The following is a 20,650-nucleotide window of genomic DNA, read 5'->3' as shown; positions in this document are numbered from 1 at the left end:
TATTCAGTTCATGATAGTGCACTAATACAGTGTTTGTCCTTTTGTGTGTGATTTGCTTACTGAACATAATGTACAGGTTCATCCATGTTTTCAGATGCTTTATGACTTCATTTTTTCTTACCACTGCATAATATACACCACAATTTGTTTATCCATTCCTTGGTTGATGGACATCTGGGTTGTTTCTAACTTTTGGCTATTATGACTAATGCCACTATGAACATTGATGTGTAGATGTCTGTGTCATTGCTCTCAGTTCCTCTGGGTATATACTCAGTAGTGGTATTGCTGGAATACAGATATATGGTAAATCTATATTCAACTTCTTTAGAAACTATGAAACAGTCCTCCACAGTGGCTATACCATTCTACATTCCCATGAACAGTGAATAAGACTTCTATCTCTCCACATCCTCTCCAACATTTATAGTTTTCTGGCTTTGTAATAATGGTCACTCTAATAGGTGTGAAATGATATCTCATTGTAGTTTTGATCTACATTTCCCTAATCACTAGTGATGTTGAACATTTTTTCATGTGTTTCTTCACCATTTGTATCTCTTCTTTGGACAATTGTCTTTTCAAGTCTTTTGCCAATTTTTTAATTGGGTATTTTGACTTTTTATTGTTGAAATATATGCTCTCCTTATATATAATGGATATTAAACCCTTATCAGATACATGATTGATGAATAAATTCTCCCAGTGAGTCATCTGCCTTTTTACCCATTGGACAAAGTCCTTTGAGGTGTGAAAGTGCTTAAACTTGAGGAGGTCCCACATACCTATTTTTTCTTTTATTGCTCATGCTTTGGGTGTAAGGTTTAAGAAACCACTGCCTAGCACAAGATCATGAAGATGTTTTCCTACATTTTCTTCTAGGCGTTTTATGGTTGTCACTTTTATATTTAGTTCCTTCATCTATTTTGAGTTAATTTTTGTATAAGGTGTGAAAGAGGGGTCCTCTTTCTTGCTTTTAGATATGGCTATTCAGTTCTCCCAGCACAATTTATTGAATAGACTGTTCTAGCCCAGCTGGGTGGGCTTAACAGCCTGGTCAAAAAACACTTGACTATAGATATGAAGATCTATTTCTGAGTTCTCTATTAGGTTCCATTGGTTAATTTGGTTTTATGCCAGTACCAAGCTGTTTTTTGTCTTCCTTCCCTTCCTTCCTTCCTTCCTTCCTTCCTTCCTTCCTTCCTTCCTTCCTTCCTTCCTTCCTTCCTTCCTTCCTTCCTTCCTTCCTTCCTCCCTCCCTCCCTCCCTCCCTCCACTGTAGCTAAGTAATAAGCTTTATAGTCAGGAAGTGAGAGTTCTCCCACTGTGTTCTTCTTTTTAAGATGTTTTTGGCTATTTGGGGCCCCATACCCTTCCAAATAAATTTGATAATTGGCTTTTCCATTTCTGAAAAAAAAAAAAAAAGGCTGTTGAGATTTTATTGGGATTGCTTTGAATCTGCAAATCAGTTTTGGTAGAATTGATATCTTCACAATATTTAGTCTTCGAATCAATGAACATGGACTGTCCTTCCATTTATTTAAGCCCTTGGTTTCTTTTAGCAATGTTTTGTCCTTTTCCTGAATATAGGTCCTTTATTAATATACTTGGTTAAGTTTATTCCTAAATATTAGATTGTTTTAGTTGCTATTATAAATTGAATTTTTTCTGATTTCCTCCTCAGATTGTACATTAGTAGCATATAGAAATGCTATTTTTGCATATTAATCTTATATCCTGCTACTTAGCTTGTTTTAATTTTAGTAGTTTTTTTGGTGTGGATTTTTCAGGATTTTCTAGATAATAAATCATATCATCAGTGAATAGTGCAAGTTTTACTTCTTTCTTTCTTATTTGGGTGCCTTTTCTTTCTTTATCTAGCTTAATTGCTCTAGCTAGAACTTCTAGCACAATATTGAATAACAGTAGTGACAGTGGGCATCCTTGTCTTCTTCCTGAAAGCCTTTAGTCTTTCACCCTTGAGTTCAGTGCAGCTGTGGGTTTTTCATATATGCACTTCATCGTATTTAGAAAGCTTCCTATCTTACTTTTTGAGTATTTTTATCAAGAAAGAGTGCTGTATTTTGTCAAATACCTCTTCTGTATCAATCTAAAGGATCATGTGATATTTCTTCTTCAATTTATCACTGTGGTTTATTACACTACTTGATTTTCTTGTGTTGAATCACCGTTGCATACCTGGGATAATAATCACTTGATCATGGTGTATAATTATTTTAATGTGCTTTTTGATTGTTTGCAAGTATTTTGTTGAAGATTTTTGCATCTGTGTTCATTAGAGGTATTGGTCTGTGATTTTCTTTTTTTTGTAGTATCTTTATCTGCTTATGGTATTAGGGTGATGTTGACTTCATGGAATGAGTTTGGTAGCATTCTTTCCTATTCAATTTTTTGAAAGAGCTTGAACAAGATTTGTACAGATCGTCTTTGAATGACTGGTGAAATTCACTTATAAAGCCATCTAGTTCCATGCTTTTCATCTTTGGGAGGTTTTTGGTGACTGTTTCAGTGTCTTTACTTTTGATTGGTTTGTTGAGGTCTTCTCTTTCTTCTAAAGTCAGTGTAGGTGGTTCATGTGTTTCTAGGAATTTGTCCATCTTATCCTCATTGTCTAGTTTTTTGGCATACAGTTGTTCATAGTATCCTCTTATGATCTCTGCTATTTTTGTGGAATTAGAGGTAATGTCCGCCCCCCCTCCCTTTGTGACTTTATTAATTTGCATCTTCTCTCTTTTTTTCTTTGTCAGATAGCTAAAGGTTTGTTGATTTTGTTGATCTTCTCAAAAAATTTTTTTTGTTTTTGTTGGTTCTATTGTTTCTTTCATCCTGATTTCATTTATATCTGCTCTGATATTTACTATTTCTTTCCTTTAGCTTTGTTTAGGATTAGTTTGCTTTTCTTTTTTTAGTTACTCCATGTGTACAGTTAGAGCTTAATTTTAGGTTTTCTTTTTTTACTGTATTTATTGGAGGCTATAAATTTCCCTGCTTTTTAAAATATATTTTTATTTATTTTTAGAGGAAACATAGATTATATAAAATCTTACATAACAAATATAGGGAATTCCCATATGCTCCACTCCCCACACCTCCCACTTTTCCCACATTAACAACTCCTTTCATTAGTGAGGTACATTCATTGCAATTGATGAACACATTTGAAGCATTGCCACACAGCATGGATTATAGTTTACATTGTAGTTTACACTCTCTCCTGCTCCTTCTGTATGTATGGCAGGATATATAATGTCCTGTATCTGTCTTTTCAGCTCTGCTTTTGCAGTGTCTCATGAGTTTTGATATGTTCTGTTCTCATTTTTATTCATCTCAAGATATATGCTGAATTGTCTTGCAGTTTCTTCTGTGATCTGCTGAATATTTAAGAATGTGTTGTTTAATCTCATTTAGTAATGAATTTTCCCTTTTTCCATCCATTATTGATCTCCAGCTTCATTCTGTTATGGTCAGAGAAAATGTTTTGTATAATTTCAGTCTTTTTAAATTTATTGAGACTTGTCTTATGACCCAACATATCATCTGTTTTGGGGAAGAATACATGAGTGCTTGAAAAGAATGTATATCCTGCTGTTTTGGGGTACAGTGCTCTATAGATAACTGTTAGGTCTAGTTCATTTATCATATTATTGAAGCTCTCTGTTTCTTTATCTTCTGTCCAGATGTTCTATCCAATACCAAGAGTGGTGTACTGAAGTCTCAAACTATTATTGCATAGACAATTATTTCTCCAAGTTTCCCAATGTGTGCCTCGTGTATCTTGGGACACTCAGGGTAGGTGCTTAAATATTTAGTATAGTTACTTCTTTGTGAATTATCCCTTTTTAAAATATATAATGACCTTCTTCATCCCTTATAACAGTTTTGCATTTAAAATCTATTTTAGGGGATTGAGGCAAGATGGTGTCAGCTTAAGGTGGGCACTCATTACCTCTCTTGTAAAAAATGGCTGAGAAAGGGCAAGATCCTGCCTGAGTGAGCTGTTTTAGGAATGCACCTATCAGGGGGCTTCAGGGCACTGAAATGGAGGGAACAGTATAGAGATTAGAAGCCCAAGGGAAAAGCCTGAGTTTCTCACCCTAGTGTCTGTAAATGGCAGGCAACTAAGCCCCACCCTCAAGGCAAAAACCCACTGCAAACCGCCTGACTCCTACCAGTCACCAAGCGGGAGGGAGTGTTCTCCAGGAGGAAGAGGGTTCTGGAGAAGGGTGGAGAGTGGTTCTTTTCTGTGGGTTTGGTTATTTGGACCCCCTTTGAACTTTAGGGAGCATACCAACTGGCAAGAGGTGGCCCTGGAAAGAAGGGGGGAGATGGATCTGCTGAGGCAGCCTTATTTACCTAGCTGACCTGGGAGAGAGGGACTTGGGTTGGAGAGGGCAGAGTCAAGCAATTTGATGCATCCTGGGCTGGAAACGATCAAAATCCCAACTCCCCTAGGGAGGTGGGCAGTAGGAAGCACTTAGTAACCTCCTAAGGGCCTATTTAAGGTTCCGTGGGAGGAGGGGGAGGTCTGGAAGAGGGTTTAGAGTCTTTTCTCTGTGGCAAGTTCAGATACCAGGGTTCCATTTGAATTTCTGGAGAGAACTCAACTTGACCAGAAGAGGTGAAGGGGGAAACCAATCACACAGGCTGTCATCTCCTGCTGCCCTGGGAGAGAAAGCACTAAGAATAGAAGGGGCAGGGACAGACAGGCTCCTAATTATCAGGAATCTACCCTACTGCAAAGAGTCAAAACTGCCCTTGGGAAAGCTACTGGATAGATCTCTAGTTCACAGAACCAATGAGAAAATTTACTTCAGTGGAGGAGTCTCCACTCTGAATATTCAAGGTCCCTGGTTCTATTCCTGGCTTCCTAAGAGTAGTGATCAGCTGGGTTATCAAACATCCAGCTGATACTTTAGGACAGGGAACACAGAAACAGCATTTTTTTGTCTTTATTTATTTTTTTAATATTACATTAAAAAAATATGAGGTCCCCATATATCCTCCACCCCTTACCCCCTCCTCCCCCCATAGCAACAATCTCCTCCATCATCATGAGACATTCATTGCATTTGGTGAATACATCTCTGAGCACAGCTGCACATCATGGTCAGTGGTCCACACCATAGCCCACACTATCCCACGTTCCACCCAGTGGGCCATGGGAGGACATACAACATCTGGTAACTGTCCCTGCAGCAATACCCAGGACAAATCCAATTCCCAAAAATGCCTCCACATCTCATCTCTTCCTCCCTTCTTCTTTTTGTTAGCTTCTCTTGGGTCTCTTATTTTTCTCAAAAAATGTTCCTTTCTTTACATTTAGTTTAGTTTAGTTACTAAAACCCAGTTCAAAACCTGCAGGTGGGCAGCTGCAGAGTAATTGATTGATGAACATTGGCAGCCTGAGAAGCTCCTCAGGGTCCTAAGAGGGAAGGCTATTTTTCCTAAATTTTTATTATTCACTTGAGTGTTTTGTTGTTGTTGTTGTTGTTGTTCCCCTCTTTGTTTCCTACCCTGTTTTCTTTATATAAATTAGGTGCTGCTGTCTGGTTTCTTGTTTGCTGTGTTTCCCCATCCTTTGTTTCCCCCCTTTTTTGTACACTACTTTTGTCTACCTATGCAATTTCTTTTCCTTCCTTCATCTTCCTATCTTCCGCCTTCTGTTTTTGTTCCTACATTCCACTTCTCATTGTTTAGTCTTTGGTTTTCCTTGTTTTTATTTCTGTCTCCTCTATTCACTGTTTTCTTTTTCAACTTTTTTTCTTATTGTCTTTCTTTTCTCTTTTCCTCTCTTATCATTCTGGCCTTTTTGTTCCTTCTAGATATTTTTCTCTATTTGCTTTTTCATTTCATTGTTTGTACCTGACTTTATTATTCTTATTCCTCTGCACTTCTTATATGAGTTAATTATTCATTCTCCTAGTTCTTATACAGTTCCTCTTCTACTTTTTACTATTATTATACTATCATCCTTTTTCTCTTCTTACCTATTTTCCTTTTCTGGCCCTATTTTTTCTTTCAAGGGAACATAGATAACAGCAAGGAAATAGAATAGAAGCAAGAAAGTTGTCAAAGAGAAAATTTACCACACACACAAAAAGAGCAAATAATAAAACCCTAGAGTAGAAGGAGAAACTAATCAACTGAATAAAACCATTAAGATAAAGAGATACCTAAATACCAACAAAAAATTATAAGCCATACTAAGAAACACGAAGACATAGCCCAGTCCATTGAATGAAATAAAAACCAGGAGGAGATGCAAAACATGGAACAACTAATCAGAGATGTCTGAGGAAATATCATGAACCAACTTAATGAATTGAAGAAAGAGATTAAGGATATTAAGATGACACTGAGATGACATACTAAAGAAATTGTAAACATACATAAAAAGATTAACGGATATGATGGTGATGAAAGGCACAATGCAAGACATCAAAAATACACTGGAAACCCTAACAGCAGATTTGAACAGGCAGAGGAGATAATTAGCAATTTGGAAGAGAGTACATCTGAAATCAAAACATATAGTAGAGCAGATACATGAAAAGATAGAAAAAATCCAGCAGTGACTTAGGGATCTGAATAACAACACAAAATGCTCAAACATATGCATTATAGGCATCCCAGAGGGAGAAGAGAAAGGAAAGGGGAAGCAGAAGTATTGGAGGAAATAATGGCTGAAAACTTCCCAGCCCTATTGAGGAAGATGGATGTACATGTCCAGGAAGCTCAGGATACCCTAAACAGTGTAAATCCCAACAGGCCTACTCCAAGACATATACTTGTCAAATTATCCAATGCTCAAGACAAAGAAAATACTGAAGGCAGCAAGAGAAGAGAGAACCATCATATACAAGGGAAGCTTGATATGATTAAGTGCTTATCTCTCATATGAAACCATGGAGGCAAGAAGACAATGTTAAGACATAGTTAAGCAGCTAAAAGAAAAAACCTCCATCCAAGAATTTTCTACCCAGCAAAACTAGCATTCAAAAATTATGGAGAATTCAAGATATTCATAGATAAACAGAAATTAAGAGAATATGCCAATAAGAAAACTGCCCATCAAGAAATACTAAAGGGAGTGCTGTAGGTTGAAAGGAAAAAACAGGAAAGAGAGAGTTGGAGGAGAGTGTAAGAAAGAAAAAAGAAAGAAAGAAAAACAATATATGACATACATAAAACAAAAGAAAATATGGCTAATGTAAGTAGTTCCTTGAGAGCAATAAGAAAGAGTGTTATTGGATTAAAATCACCAGTGAAGAGACACAGATTGGCAGAATGGATAAGGAAATATGACCCATCTATACGCTGCCTACAAGAAGCCTACCTTAGACCCAGGAATTCAAGGAAGCTGAAAGTGAATGGCTGGAAACCAATTTTACAAGCAAATAACAACCAAAAAAAAGAAGAAAAAAAAAAAAAGGTTGGGAGTAGCTATACTAATATTGGACAAAATAGACTTTAAATGCAAACCTATTTTAAGAGACAGAGATGGACACTACATATTAGTAAAAGGGGTAATCTTTCAAGGAGAAAGAACAATCATAAACATTTATGCACCTAACCAGGTGCCTCAAAATACATGAGACAAACACTGGAAAAACTAAATGGAGAAATAGATGCCTCTACTGTTATAGTAGGGAAATTTTATACTCCATTATCACCATTAGACAGAACATCTTGACAGAGAATCAATAAAGATACAAGGATGTTGAATAATGCATTAGAGGATCTGGACCTAATAGACATATAAAGAACACTGCACCCAAATACAGCGGGATAATACTTTCTTCTCCAGGGCACATGGATCATTCTCCAAGATAGACCACATGTTGATCCACAGAACAGCTCTCAATGAATTCAGGTATATTGAAATTATACAAGAAATTTCTCTGACCACAATGGAATGAAGCTGGAAATCAGTAAGGGCCAGAGAACCAGATTAGGCACTAAGATATGAAAGTTAAATGACACATTTGTAGACAGTGGGTCAAGAAGGGAATTACAAAAGAAATGAGTAACCACCTTGAAATGAATGAAAATGACAGCATATCATATCAAACCCAATGGGAGACAGCAAAACTGTACTGAGAGGGAAATTCATAGCCATAAATGCATGTATCAAAAAAGTAGAGCTAAAATCAAAGACCTGACTGCACACCTAGAGGAATTATAAAAAGAACAATAAACTAACCCCAAAGGAAGTAGAAAGAAGGAAATAACAAAAATTAGAGCAGAACTAAATGAAATAGGAAGTAAAAAAAATGCACCAGAAAAAATAAACATAACCAAAAGCTGGTTCTTTGAGAAGATCAATAAAACTGACAAACCCTTAGGTGGACTAATAAAGAAAAAAGAGAAGAAGATGCAAATACATAAAATAAGAAACAAGGAAGGGAATATCACCACTGACCCCACAGAAATAAAGAGTGTCATAAGAGGATACTTTGAAAAATTATATGCCAACAAGAAGGAATATCTAGAGGAAATGGACAAATTACCAGAAACACACAGGCAGCCTACATTGAGGAAAGAAGAAATTGATGAACTCAACAGACCAGTCACAAGTAATGAGAGTGACAGAGTCATCAAAAATTTCCCAACTAAGAAGAGCCCAGGACCAGATGGCCTCAGAGTTGAATTCTACCAAACATTCTGGACGTCAGTCCTGTTCAAACTCTTCCAAGAAACAGAAGTAGAAGGAACATTGCCTAGCTCATTCTATGATGCCAACATCACCCTAATAACAAAGCCAAACAAAGATGCCACAGGAAAGGAAAACTCTACACCAATCTCTCTAAGGAACCTCAATGCTAAAATACTCAACAGCACATCAAATGAATTATACACCATTACCAAGTGTGTTTTATTCCTGATATGCAAGGATGGTTCAACATAAGTATATCAATTGATGTAATAAACTACATAAATAGATCAAAAGAAAAAAATCACACGATCATCTCTATAGATGCAGAAAAGCATTGTACAAAATATAGCACCCTTTCCCAATAAAAATGCTGCAAAGGATAGGAATAGGAGGAAACTTAACACAGTAAAGGGTATATATGAAAAACTGACAACTAACAACATATACAATGGTGAAATCCTGAAAGCTTTCCCTCTAAGATTGGGAACAAGAGAAGGATGCCCACTATCACCTCTCCTATTTAACATTGTGTTAGAAGTACTTGCTTGAGTACTTAGGCAAGAAAATGATAAAAAAGGCATCCAAATTGGAAAGGAAGAAATAAAAATTTCACTATTTGCAGATGACATGATCCTATACATAGAAAGCCCTGAGAAATCTACAACAAAGCTTCTAGAGCTTATAAATGAGTTCAGTAAAGTCACAGGTAATAGATCAATGCACAAAAATCGAATTAGTAGCATTTCTCTACACCAATAAGGAGCAAACTGAGGAGGAATTCAAGAAAAAAATCCCATTTAAAATAGCAACTAAAAGAATCAAATACCTAGGAATAAATTTAAAGATGTAAATGATTTATACACAGAAAACTACATAACACTGTTAAAGGAAATCAAAGACTTAAATAAATGGCAGAATATTTCCTATTCATGAATGGGAAGTCTAAACATCATTAAGAAGTCTGTCCTACCCAAACTGATCTACAGATTTAACACAATCCCAATAACAATCAATACAGCGTATTTTACCAAATTGAAAAAACTAACTATGAAATTTATTTTGAAGGGCAAGAGGTCCTGAATAGCCAAAGTCATATTGAAAAAGAAAAATGAAGTTGGAGGAATCAGACTACCTGACTTTAACAGATACTACAAAGTTATAGCAGTGAAAACTGCATGGTATTGGCACAAGGATAGACATACTGATCAATGGAACTGAATTGAGAGTTCTGAAATAGATCCTTGTATGTACAGTCATCTGATATTCAAGAAGGCCACCAAGCCCCCTCAGCTGGAAGAGAATGGCCATTTCAACAAATGATGCTTGGAGAACTGGATATCCATATTCAAAAGAATGAGAGAAGGACACCAAGCCATACCTTATATAAAAATCAATTCAAGATGGACCAAAGATCTAAATATAAGAGCCTAGACCATAAAGACCTTGGAAGATAATGTAGGAAATCATTTACAGGACCTTGTAATAAGAAATGGTTTCATGAACTTCATATCCAAAGCACAAGCACTGAAAAAAAAAGATAAATGGGATTCCTCAAAAATTAAAATTATTTGAAACTCAAAGGGGTTTGTCAAGAAAATGAACAGACAGCCTATCAATGGGAGAAAATAGTTGGTTACCATATATCTGATAGGAATCTAATATCCAGCATATGTAAAGAAATCCTATATCTCAAAAATAAAAAGATGAACAACCCATTTAAGAAATGGGGAAATGATTTGAACAAATGCTTCTCCAAAGATGAAATACAAATAGCCAAAAAGCACATGAAGAGATGCTTAACATCACTAGCTATTAGGGAAATGCAAGTCAAAACTACAATGAGATATCATCTTATACCCTTTAGACTAACAGTCATTAAAAAACAGAGGACTACAAGTGTTGGAAAGGATGTGGAGGAATGGGAACCCTTATCCTCTTCTGGTGGGAATATAGAATGGTCTAGCCATTGTGGGGACAGTTTGGTGGTTCCTCAGGAAGCTAACTATAGAACTGCCATATGATTCAGCAATTCCACTGCTGGGTATATACCCAGAAGAATCGAAAGTAAGGATACGAACTGATATATGGACACCAATGTTTATTGTGGCATTATTCACTATTGCCAAAAGTTGGAATCAACCCAAATATGCATCAACAGAAGAATGGATAAACAAAATGTGGCATAACATGGGAGGTCCACGGTTCAAACTCTGGGCCTCCTTGACCCGTGTGGAGCTGGCCCATGCACAGTGCTGATGCGAGCAAGGAGTGTTGTGCCACACAGGGGTGTCCGATGTATAGGGGAGCCCCACATGCAAGGAGTACGTCCCATAAGGAGAGCCACCCAGAGCGAAAGAATATACAGCCTGCCCAGAAATGGTGCTGCACACATGGAAAGCTGACACAGCAAGATGATGCAACAAAAAGAAAAACACAGAGTCCCATGCCACTGACAACAACAGAAGTGGACAAAGAAAATGACGCAGCAAATAAACACAGAGAACAGACAACGGGGGGGGGGGAAGGGGAGAGAAATAACTAAATAAATCTTTTTTTAAAATGTGGTATATACATACAATGAAATATTACTCAGCTGTAGGAAGGAATACAGTAATAACATGGTATAACATGGATGAATCTTGAGGACCTTATGTTGAGTGTAGCAAGCCAAGCATTGAAGGACAAATATTAAAAGACCCCTCTGATATGAATAAAGCAAATCGAGCAGACTCGGAGAGCTAGGGTCTGGAAGATAGGTTTACATGAAGTAGAACGGTAGCATAAGTTTGTGAACCAGTGCTCATGTGGGTGAAATCTACAATAAGGTGGAAGTGAGTAGTTGTGCAGTGTAGGGATATGACACGGGTGTGGTGATCCTTTTGGGTTGAGTGGTACAAGTTTGATGGGGGTACGATGGGAAGGGTGGGTTGGATGGTTGATGGACCTGGAGTATTGTTGGGGGGGGATGTAGGTGAACACTGGGGATTGGTGGGTATGTGGTTGAAACTACAATGTTGGGAAAACTCTTTTGACAATGTGACAAGGAAGGGTTCCTGGTTTAGGGTATTACATGGGAGGGCATTTGGGACAGTCTTCTAGAGAATGTGTGAATGAACATTTTGTCATAGTGTGTTGTATCAGTGGATAGAGACCCACATAATCAGCCAGAAGGAGTTGAACTCCATCCTGGGGATGCCATATATGTTCTCAGAGGGGTGGGTGTCTCTCAAGAGCATGGGTGGTTCCTAATAGGGGTGGACAGACCAGTATGTTAAGCCCTCAGTGTTGTTACAAGTAACTATGAATCTTGTCCTTCAAGGTGTGAAGCTTGGTGGTCGCCGTGGGTCCCAAGGGGACAGGGAAGGAGGAATAGAGTAGATGGGATATGGGTATTTAGGGGACAATGGAAGTGTTCTGCATGATCTTGGAATGATGGATAGAGGCCATCTTGAGTTTCATAAAAAATTTAGGGAAGCGGATGTGGCTCAAGCAATTGGCCTCCCATCTGTCATATAGGAGGTCCAGGGTTCGATATCCAGGGTCTCTTGGTGAAGGCAAGCTGGCCCATGTGGCAAGATGGCCCTCATGGAGTGCTGGCCTGAATGGACTACTGCCCCTCACAGGAATGCTGCCCCACACAGGAGTGCTGCACTGTGTGGGAGTGCTGGACCATGCAGAGAGCTGGCACAGCAAAATGATGCAACAAAAAGAGACACAGAGGAGAGATAATAAGAGATGCAGCAGACTAGGGAGCTAAGGTGGCACAAGAGAATGATCACATCTCTCTCACTCTGGAAGGTTCTGGGATCAGTTCTCAGGGCTGCCCTAATGAAAATACAAGCAGACACAGAACACACAGCAAATGGACACAGAGAACAGACAATGGAGAGAGGAGGAGACATTTTTAAAAAATCTTTTTAAAAATTTTATAAAAGTGTATGGTCTAGTGTGTAGACCATAAGCTAAACCATTGACCATGGTTAGTGGCTGTGTTTCAAATGTACTATCCACTTATAAAAAGTTTATTGATACAGGAGGGGGAAAAGCAGGAGGATGTTGGGTATATGGGCATCCCCTGTGTTCTGTTTGTAACTTTACTGTGACCTAAACTGTCTTTGAAGACAAAATGAAAAAAAATGTAAGACCCTGAGGAAGCAATGAAAGAAAATGTCACTGTACATATTGGACAACAGATATTAAAGTGATGAAAGGCAAAAAATTAAAAAAAATTTTTAAATATTTCCATTAAATTTTTAATATCCCAATTTTTAAAGTTTAATTTTAGTTTTTCTGAATTATTATATAATTTATTTCTTTTTAAAAACCTATCATTATTTCATTTTCCTATTAATTATGGTTTGCTATATTCTTGGCTTCATTTTTGAAGAAGTTTTGAACTGCTTGGCCCAGCGGTTAGAGCGTCCGTCTACCATATGGGAGGTCTGCGGTTCAAACCCCGGGCCTCCTTGACCCGTGTGGAGCTGGCCATGCGCAGTGCTGATGCGCGCAAGGAGTGCCGTGCCATGCAAGGGTGTCCCCCGCGTGGGGGAGCCCCACGCGCAAGGAGTGTGCCCGTGAGGAATGCCGCCCAGCGTGAAAAGAAAGTGCAGCCTGCCCAGGAATGGCGCTGCCCACACTTCCCGTGCCGCTGACGACAACAGAAGCGGACAAAGAAACAAGACGCAGCAAATAGACACCAAGAACAGACAACCAGGGGAGGGGGGGGAAATTAAATAAATAAATAAATAAATCTTTAAAAAAAAAAAAAAAAGAAGGGTTACAGCTGTGGCAGAGGAGTATCGTTGTGGGGTGTCAGTGATAGGGAATACGTGGGAGGAAGTTCGCCTGGACATACATATAAGGTACATAAATGTGTTCTAGTGTTCATGGGCATTGTCACAGTGGGTGGAGATTCATATACTAGCCAAAAGAATACTAAATTCCCTATCCTGGGGAGCTCCACTACATTCTCTAATGAAACAGCAACAATCCCCCAAGTGCAGAGCAATGACTAGTGAAGGATGGTCCATTGGTGGCCCCTTGATATTGACGATCATGCTTAAGAGCCTTTGCTCTTAAAATTGCAACTTAGCCTAGTGCTATAGGGTGCTGAAGAGTTACCTCCTCACAGCTTCCATGTTACTCAAATATGGCATCTCGTAAAGCCAAACTCAGCATATAAATGCAATGGCTTCCCCACAGCATGGGACATGACTCCTGGGGATGAGCCTCCCTAGCACTGAGGGATTATTACCAAGCACCAATGAACAATGTAACTGGAAAAAGACCTTGAAAAAAGTGGGGGAAAGGTAAGGACAAATGTGTTTATATGCCTAAGAGACTTCAAAGTGAGTCGGGAGGTCATCCCAGAGGTAATGCTTATGCACGTCTCAGCAGTATCTCATAGGCTGCCAAAGTAGATACTACCCCAAATAGTGGGGCTCCTGAGGGCTCTGAAGACATCCAGGTCCTATGGTCATGGCAGATATCTCTGGAGTTTGTGCCTCACCAGTAGGCCCTACTTTGGAGTTTGTGCTCCCAAGGATGATAGAGTTGGACTCAGATGTGACTTGTCTACACATGCTTCTTCTGTCCCTTCTATTTGAACCTATAGTTAGTGCTGGAGTTGGTAGGTGTCCTTCCATGAGACTTGAATCTTTGTCCATGTGCCAGCTGGGACCTAATTCTCAGCAGAGTTGCAGTACCTACTCTGCAGTTCATTGGACTCATCCAGGACAGCTAACAAGGAGGGGAGGATGGGTAACCACCATACTGGAACTGGAGAGTCTGCAACTGCACACAAGAGAGTTCCATCCATTAGGCATATGGTATCAAGGCCCCCTCTCAATTAGAGGTGGAGTGGGCATCACCATCCCAGAATACTCGGGATTGGGGAATAAAATATGGACTAGAGTGGACTTAGTGGTATTCTACTATAGACTTACTGTGAGTCTACCAATGGAAGAAATTATATCATTGATGTGAAGACATTCATCACTGGAGGTGACAAAAGCAGGGAGAGGGAAAAAGAGATGTAATATGGGGGCATTTTGGGGACTTGGAATTGTCCTGAATGACATTTGAAATGACAGATACAGGCCATTACATATCCTGCCATAATCTACAGAATTGAGTGGGAGAGAGTGTAACTACAATGTAATGTAAACTATAATTCATCCTGAGTGGCAATGCTCAAAATGTGTTCATCAATTGCAATGAATTCACCACACTAAAGAAAGAAATTTCAATATGAGGAAGGGTGGGAGTTGTGGGGAGTGAGGCATATGGGAATCCCTGATATTTTATTGTGTAGCATTTTGTGTAATCTCTCTTTTTAAAAAAAATTTTAAAAATATGTTGTAAAAAAATCTATTTTGTCTGATATTAGTGTCACTGCTCCAGCTATTTTTTGGTTATTGTTTGTCTGGAATATATTTTTCCAACCTTTAGTTTTAGACAGGTTGTGTCCTTATGTCTGAGGGGAGTCTCTTGTAGACAACAAAAGATGGTGTGTTAGTCAGCCAAAGGGGTGCTGATGCAAAATACCAGAAATTGGTTGGTTTTTATAAAGGGTATTTATTTGGGGTAGGAGCTTGCAGACACCAGGCCATAAAGCATAAGTTACTTCCATCACCAAAGTTTGTTTTCATGTGTTGTAGCAAGAGGCTGCTGATATCTGTGAGGGTTCAGGTTTCTTGCATTTCTACCTTCCAGGGTCTTGCTTCTCTGGGTTCAGGGTTCCTCTCTTCCTGGGGTTCCAGCTTAAGGCTTCAGCATCAAACTCCAATATTAAAACTTCAATGTCAAAAACCTTCACCCCTGTCCTTTTATCTGTGAGATCCCACCCACTAAAGTGTGAGGATTCAACACCCTACTGGCACAAGAAGATTACATAATTACTTAATCAAGTAAACCTCTGAATCCAATATAATATAATAGGCCCAGAGAAAAAGATCAGTTTACAAACATAATCCAATATTTCTTTTTGGAATTCATCAATAAGATCAAACTGCTACAGATGGCTCATATTTTTTTATGCCATTCTATCAGTCTGTGTCTTTGATTGGGGAGTTCAACTCATTAACTGTCCATGTTATTACCATAAAGGCATTATTTACTTCATGGATTTTGTCCTTTGACTTTCCGTTGTTAAATCTTACTATTGTCTGTCTTGTTACACTTTAATTTACCCTTCCCAGTAATCTTCATTTCCACATGATTCCAAGTCTCTCACCCTTGTTTTTTTACTTTCAGGCTGCAGCACTCCCTTTACTATCTCTTGTAATTTTGTCTTTTGGTAACATACTTTATCAGGGTTTTTTTTCAAGTGAAGGCTTTGAACTCTCATTTTTGAAGGGCAGTTTTTCCAGATACAGAATTCTTGGTTGGCAGTTTTTCTAGTTCAATACTGTAAATACATAATACCAGTTACTTCTTACCTTCATGGTTTCGATGAGAGGTCGGCTGTTAATCTTTTTGAGGTTCCCTTGTCTATGATGCTTTGCTTTTCTCTTGCTGCTTTCAGAATTGCCTATTTATCTCTGATATTTGTCATTCTGAATAGTACATTTCTCAGTGTAGGTTTATTCAGTTTATTCTGTGCATTGTCCTTTGTGTATATTTATGTCTTCCATAAGGGTAGGGACATTTTCAGTCATTATTTTCTCAAAATTTTTTCTGCCCTCTTTCTATTCTCTTTTCCTTCTAGGACACTGATAATGCATGTTTGTGCATTTCATGTTGTCATTCAATTCCCTGAGACCCTGTTCCATTTTTTTCCATTCTCTCCTCTGTCTTTTCTCCTGTCTTTTCTAGTTCAGATGTTCTGTCTTTGAAATCAGTAACTCAGTCTTCAAATAATTCAAATCTGCCCTTCTGTGCCTCTGATTTATTTTATATCTCATCCATCATGTCTTTCATTCCCATAAGGTCCATTACCTTTCCTTCAAATTGCTGTTTATGCTTTCCCAGTATCTTCTTAATATACTTTATCTCTATAATCATGTTTTCTTTCAATTCTTTGAGTTAAGTGAGTTGTGTGATTATCATTGATTAATTGTCTTAAATCCTGTATCTCTTCAGGATATTTGGTTTGTTCCTTTGGCTGAGCCATCTCTTCCCATCTCCTGGTATGGCTCGTAATTTTTTGCTGATATCTAGGCATCTAAATATCTGCTGAATTTATTCTGACTGCCAATTTCTCTTTCTTCTCTATTGTTTTTTTTCAGATATATTATTTGATATTTGGTTCAACTGCTTATTAACATTTAAAATTTCCCAGCTTACATTATCAGAATTGGTCCAGGGACTGACTAATGGGGCACAGATTTTTTCCCAGGAGTTCAGGTACAGTGAGAAGCAAAAGTAGTTTTTCAATTTGGAATTTCCAGACTAGCCAGCAGATGGTGCTTCTCAGAACACCTTTCCATGGAGGTGTTTCAGTTCCTGTTTTCCTGTGTTTTGGTCTGGCCAGAGCCGAGATTCAGAGTGGGGTATACTGGCTGAAGTAGTTGAAGTAAAGCCCCCTGACACTCCTTCACTTTTCTCTTGTAACAGCTGACAGAGAGGAAGATGTCTGATCTCTTAGCAACAGCGAGCCATGGGTTTCACCCTAGCTTGGGACCTCAGGGGATGGAGGGGGGAGTCCTTCTCACTGTGGTCAGGGGTTTTTTGATAGTTCATATTTGTTCTTTCAGGTTTTTATCTCTCTGTCCCTCACTCCTGGGAGTTGTGTAGCATTTTCCTGGTCTGATGACCCCAAAAGTAGGTCCTTCAGACACCTTTTAGCTCTTTCTCCATTGTTTTTCTGGGATAAGTGTGCTGCTTGACTAGTCCAAGGTATTCTTACCAAAATTCCAATATTTAATTTGAGATCCATTATGCTTCTATGACAGGTAAAAGACTTCATTAGAAAAATTTATTTTTTACCTTATTTTTTTTTAATTATTATGTATTCTACTTCTAATCTTTAAACCTGTCATTACTATTCATTTTCCTACTAATTGAATTTGGCAATATATTAGGCTTCATTTTTTTAAAAGTTTTGGATCACAGAGGGATTCAACTGTGGCAGGGGAGGAGCACTGATGTGGTGTGTCATCAATGGGGATGCATCGGTGGGAGGGAGCTCTCCAGGGCATCTACTTACAATATATAAATATGTTTGAGTATTCGTTGGGTATTGTCGTAGTAGGTAAAATTCCACATGACAACTGAGGGAGTGCTGAGTTCCCAGCTGGGGGAGCTCTGTTGCATTCCCCAGTGGAACAGCAACAGTCCTCCAAGTGCAAGGGCAAAGGCAAGTGAAGAAGGATGGCCCAATGATGAGCCCTTGATACTGATGACTGTGCTTGTGAGCCTGTGTACTTGAAATTTCAAGTAGGCCTAGAGCTCCAGAGTGCCTAAGAGTTACCTCCTGAGAGCCTCCATGTTATATATGTATATATCAGGGAGGAATTATAGAGACACATTTTGTATTTTATAAATAAAAGTTTAAGAATGTTCCAAGGTAATTTAAAACCAGATTAAATCAAGTTTCCAAAAAAAGGTTGCGTTCCTACAGAGTGAAGTGAATTTAAAACAAAGTTTGCCTTCTAGTGCTATTGTCTGGGGGAATGAAATTCAGTCATAAAGAACTTTTTATTTTATTTCAGTTTGAATTTACTATGCATTTATTTCTTTCCTTTCCTTTTTTTAATTTTTATTTTTTAAAAGATACTTAGACTACCTAAGTGTTACAGGGAATGTATAGGGAATTCCAACATGTCCTGCTCCCCCACACCTTTCACATTTTCCCACATTTTAGCAACATCTTTCATTAGTGTGGCACATTCATTGCAATTTGATAAACACATTTTGGAGCATTGCCACTAAGCATGGATTACAGTGTGCATTGCAGATTACATACTCTCCCAATCAGTTCTGTAGTTACGGCAAGATATGTAACGACCTGTATCTGTTGTACTGTGTCATACAGGAAATTTCTCAAGTACTACAAATGCCCCCATATTACACCTGTTTTTCCCTCCCTTTACCCTGAGAATCTCCAGTGGCCACTACCTCCACCTCAGTGATGCTTCTTCCACTGCTAGAATCACACTAAGTCTGTCTGAGAATACTAGAAAGTCTACTTTCATCCCTAGTTTATTCCCCAAACCTGAGGATTCTGGGATGGTGGTACCCACTCCACCTTCAGAACTATTTTTAAATATTCACTCATTAGGGTTTTGGACAGATAGAAGAAATTCCTTACAACCAAAATACAGCCTGATTTCTCCAGGAAAATGAAAACTAGTATCTGAGGAAACAATCTTTTCATGAAATTTTCATGTTTCATTCTGTTTATTAACTATAGAGTATTTGTAACTACTTGAGCCAAAAAAAACCAATCTATGAGATCACCTGATGTTACCACGTACATTTTTCATCACTTAGTGCTGACCTGAATCAATTGAGAGTCTCTTCAGCGTCCTCTATAGAAGACAGCAATGAAAGGTGAGGTGTGTTTATTAACATAAGCTCATACATGTATACATGTATACATGTATACAGAGAGCGAGAGAGATTGAGGTCTGCAGAGTTCACTCCCAGAAGCATCCATGGCATTTCAGAGTTTCCTTGAAAGTGCCTACAAAGTCTTGCCACTGTGGGCTTCTGGGTCTAACTTTCCTTCCCTTTTTTGAGCCTAAATTGAAGTAGGAGGAACAGACCCTCAGAGGGAGACTTGTTGCTCCTAGTCCATTTGTGGCCGGTAATTACCAGGAGCACCAAGCCTTTAAAAAACTATGAGAATGTGTGTGTGAGACCACTGGAGTGGGCAAGGAAGAGAGAAAGCTCCTTGGAATACATGGAGAGGGAACAGAGGTGCCCTGGGCAGAAAGGAAAGGATCGCGTAGATCCTGGATCTGTCCTTCCCTTGTGCTGAGTTCTGCCACCTCTGAGGCTGGTGCCCCAATGCCTAGAGCCACCCTCATACCGCATGGAGTTCCTGCCTCAGGCTGCTGTGATTTAAGCCTTCTCTGAGATGCAGAATGGATATCCATGTTACATGAAAGGTAGGCAGGTGGTAGAGGGTGTTGGGGAGCAGGAAATTGGAAAAGAGGAATGGGCATATACCAATGGAAGTTGCATTTGGGGTAAATCCGTACGGTGTTATACATGGGGACTAATTATAAATCTGTTTTCATCAGCTACAACAAATGCTGCATATCAATGCAAGCTGTTAACAATAGCGTGGTATATGGGAATCCTCTATTTCATGCAAGATTGGTCTGTAAACACACACCTTCTCTAATAAAGCTAAAAAAATGGTTTTTGACATGTGATGGAAGAAAAAAAATTCATGCAAAATCAAGTAATTAATTTTTAAAAGTAGCCACAATATGATTATCAGCCTCACATTATTAATGATATGAGCAATTGGAGCTGTGCACAACTGCCACAAGCTGCCTCAGCAAGCAGCGGGAGCCCCTCGGGTAATGATGTGCATGAGCCCTACAGAGTTCCAGGCGCAGGTGTTAGCCTAACGCTGCAGACAATGTCGCTATCGCTGGGAACTGGTCCACATTAAAGCTTCCGGTCTTGTTTTAGTGATAGGTTTTCCTTTATAGGAACCAATTGCATATTTACATCTTAAAATATTTATATGAACTAGAAAAAGAAGAAACATCCCAAAGGAGGAAGAAAGTAGGGAATAACAAAGATTAGAGCAGAACAAAATGAAATTGAGAATTAATAGCAAAAAGAAAAAAAAAACAGCACTAGAAAAATTAGCCAAAAGCTGGTTCTTTGAGAAGATTAATAAAACTGATATTCTAGATGAACCAAAGAAAAATGAGAGAGGATGCAAATAAATAAAATAAAAACTAAGAAAGGGACTATCACCACTGATCCCACAGAATTAAAGAGTATCATTAAAGAGGATACTTTTAAAAACTGTATGCCAATAAGATGGATAACTTAGATGAAATGGAC

General features: G+C 38.6%; 1 long non-coding RNA gene across 1 annotated transcript in view; it reads left to right on the top strand.

Moving 5' to 3' along the window:
• Positions 1 to 19,171, top strand: part of LOC131273450 (uncharacterized) — a 93,175-nt gene extending 74,004 nt beyond the window's left edge. Inside the window, exon 5 of the long non-coding RNA XR_009180671.1 lies at positions 19,112 to 19,171. This is a non-coding gene — a long non-coding RNA (uncharacterized lncRNA). The remainder of the gene's footprint in view (positions 1 to 19,111) is intronic.
• The last annotated feature ends 1,479 nt before the right edge of the window (positions 19,172 to 20,650 follow it).

This window comes from Dasypus novemcinctus, chromosome 15 (genome assembly GCF_030445035.2).
Source record: "Dasypus novemcinctus isolate mDasNov1 chromosome 15, mDasNov1.1.hap2, whole genome shotgun sequence".
Lineage (NCBI taxonomy): Eukaryota > Metazoa > Chordata > Mammalia > Cingulata > Dasypodidae > Dasypus > Dasypus novemcinctus.
This window is presented reverse-complemented; position numbering and strand designations above follow the sequence as displayed.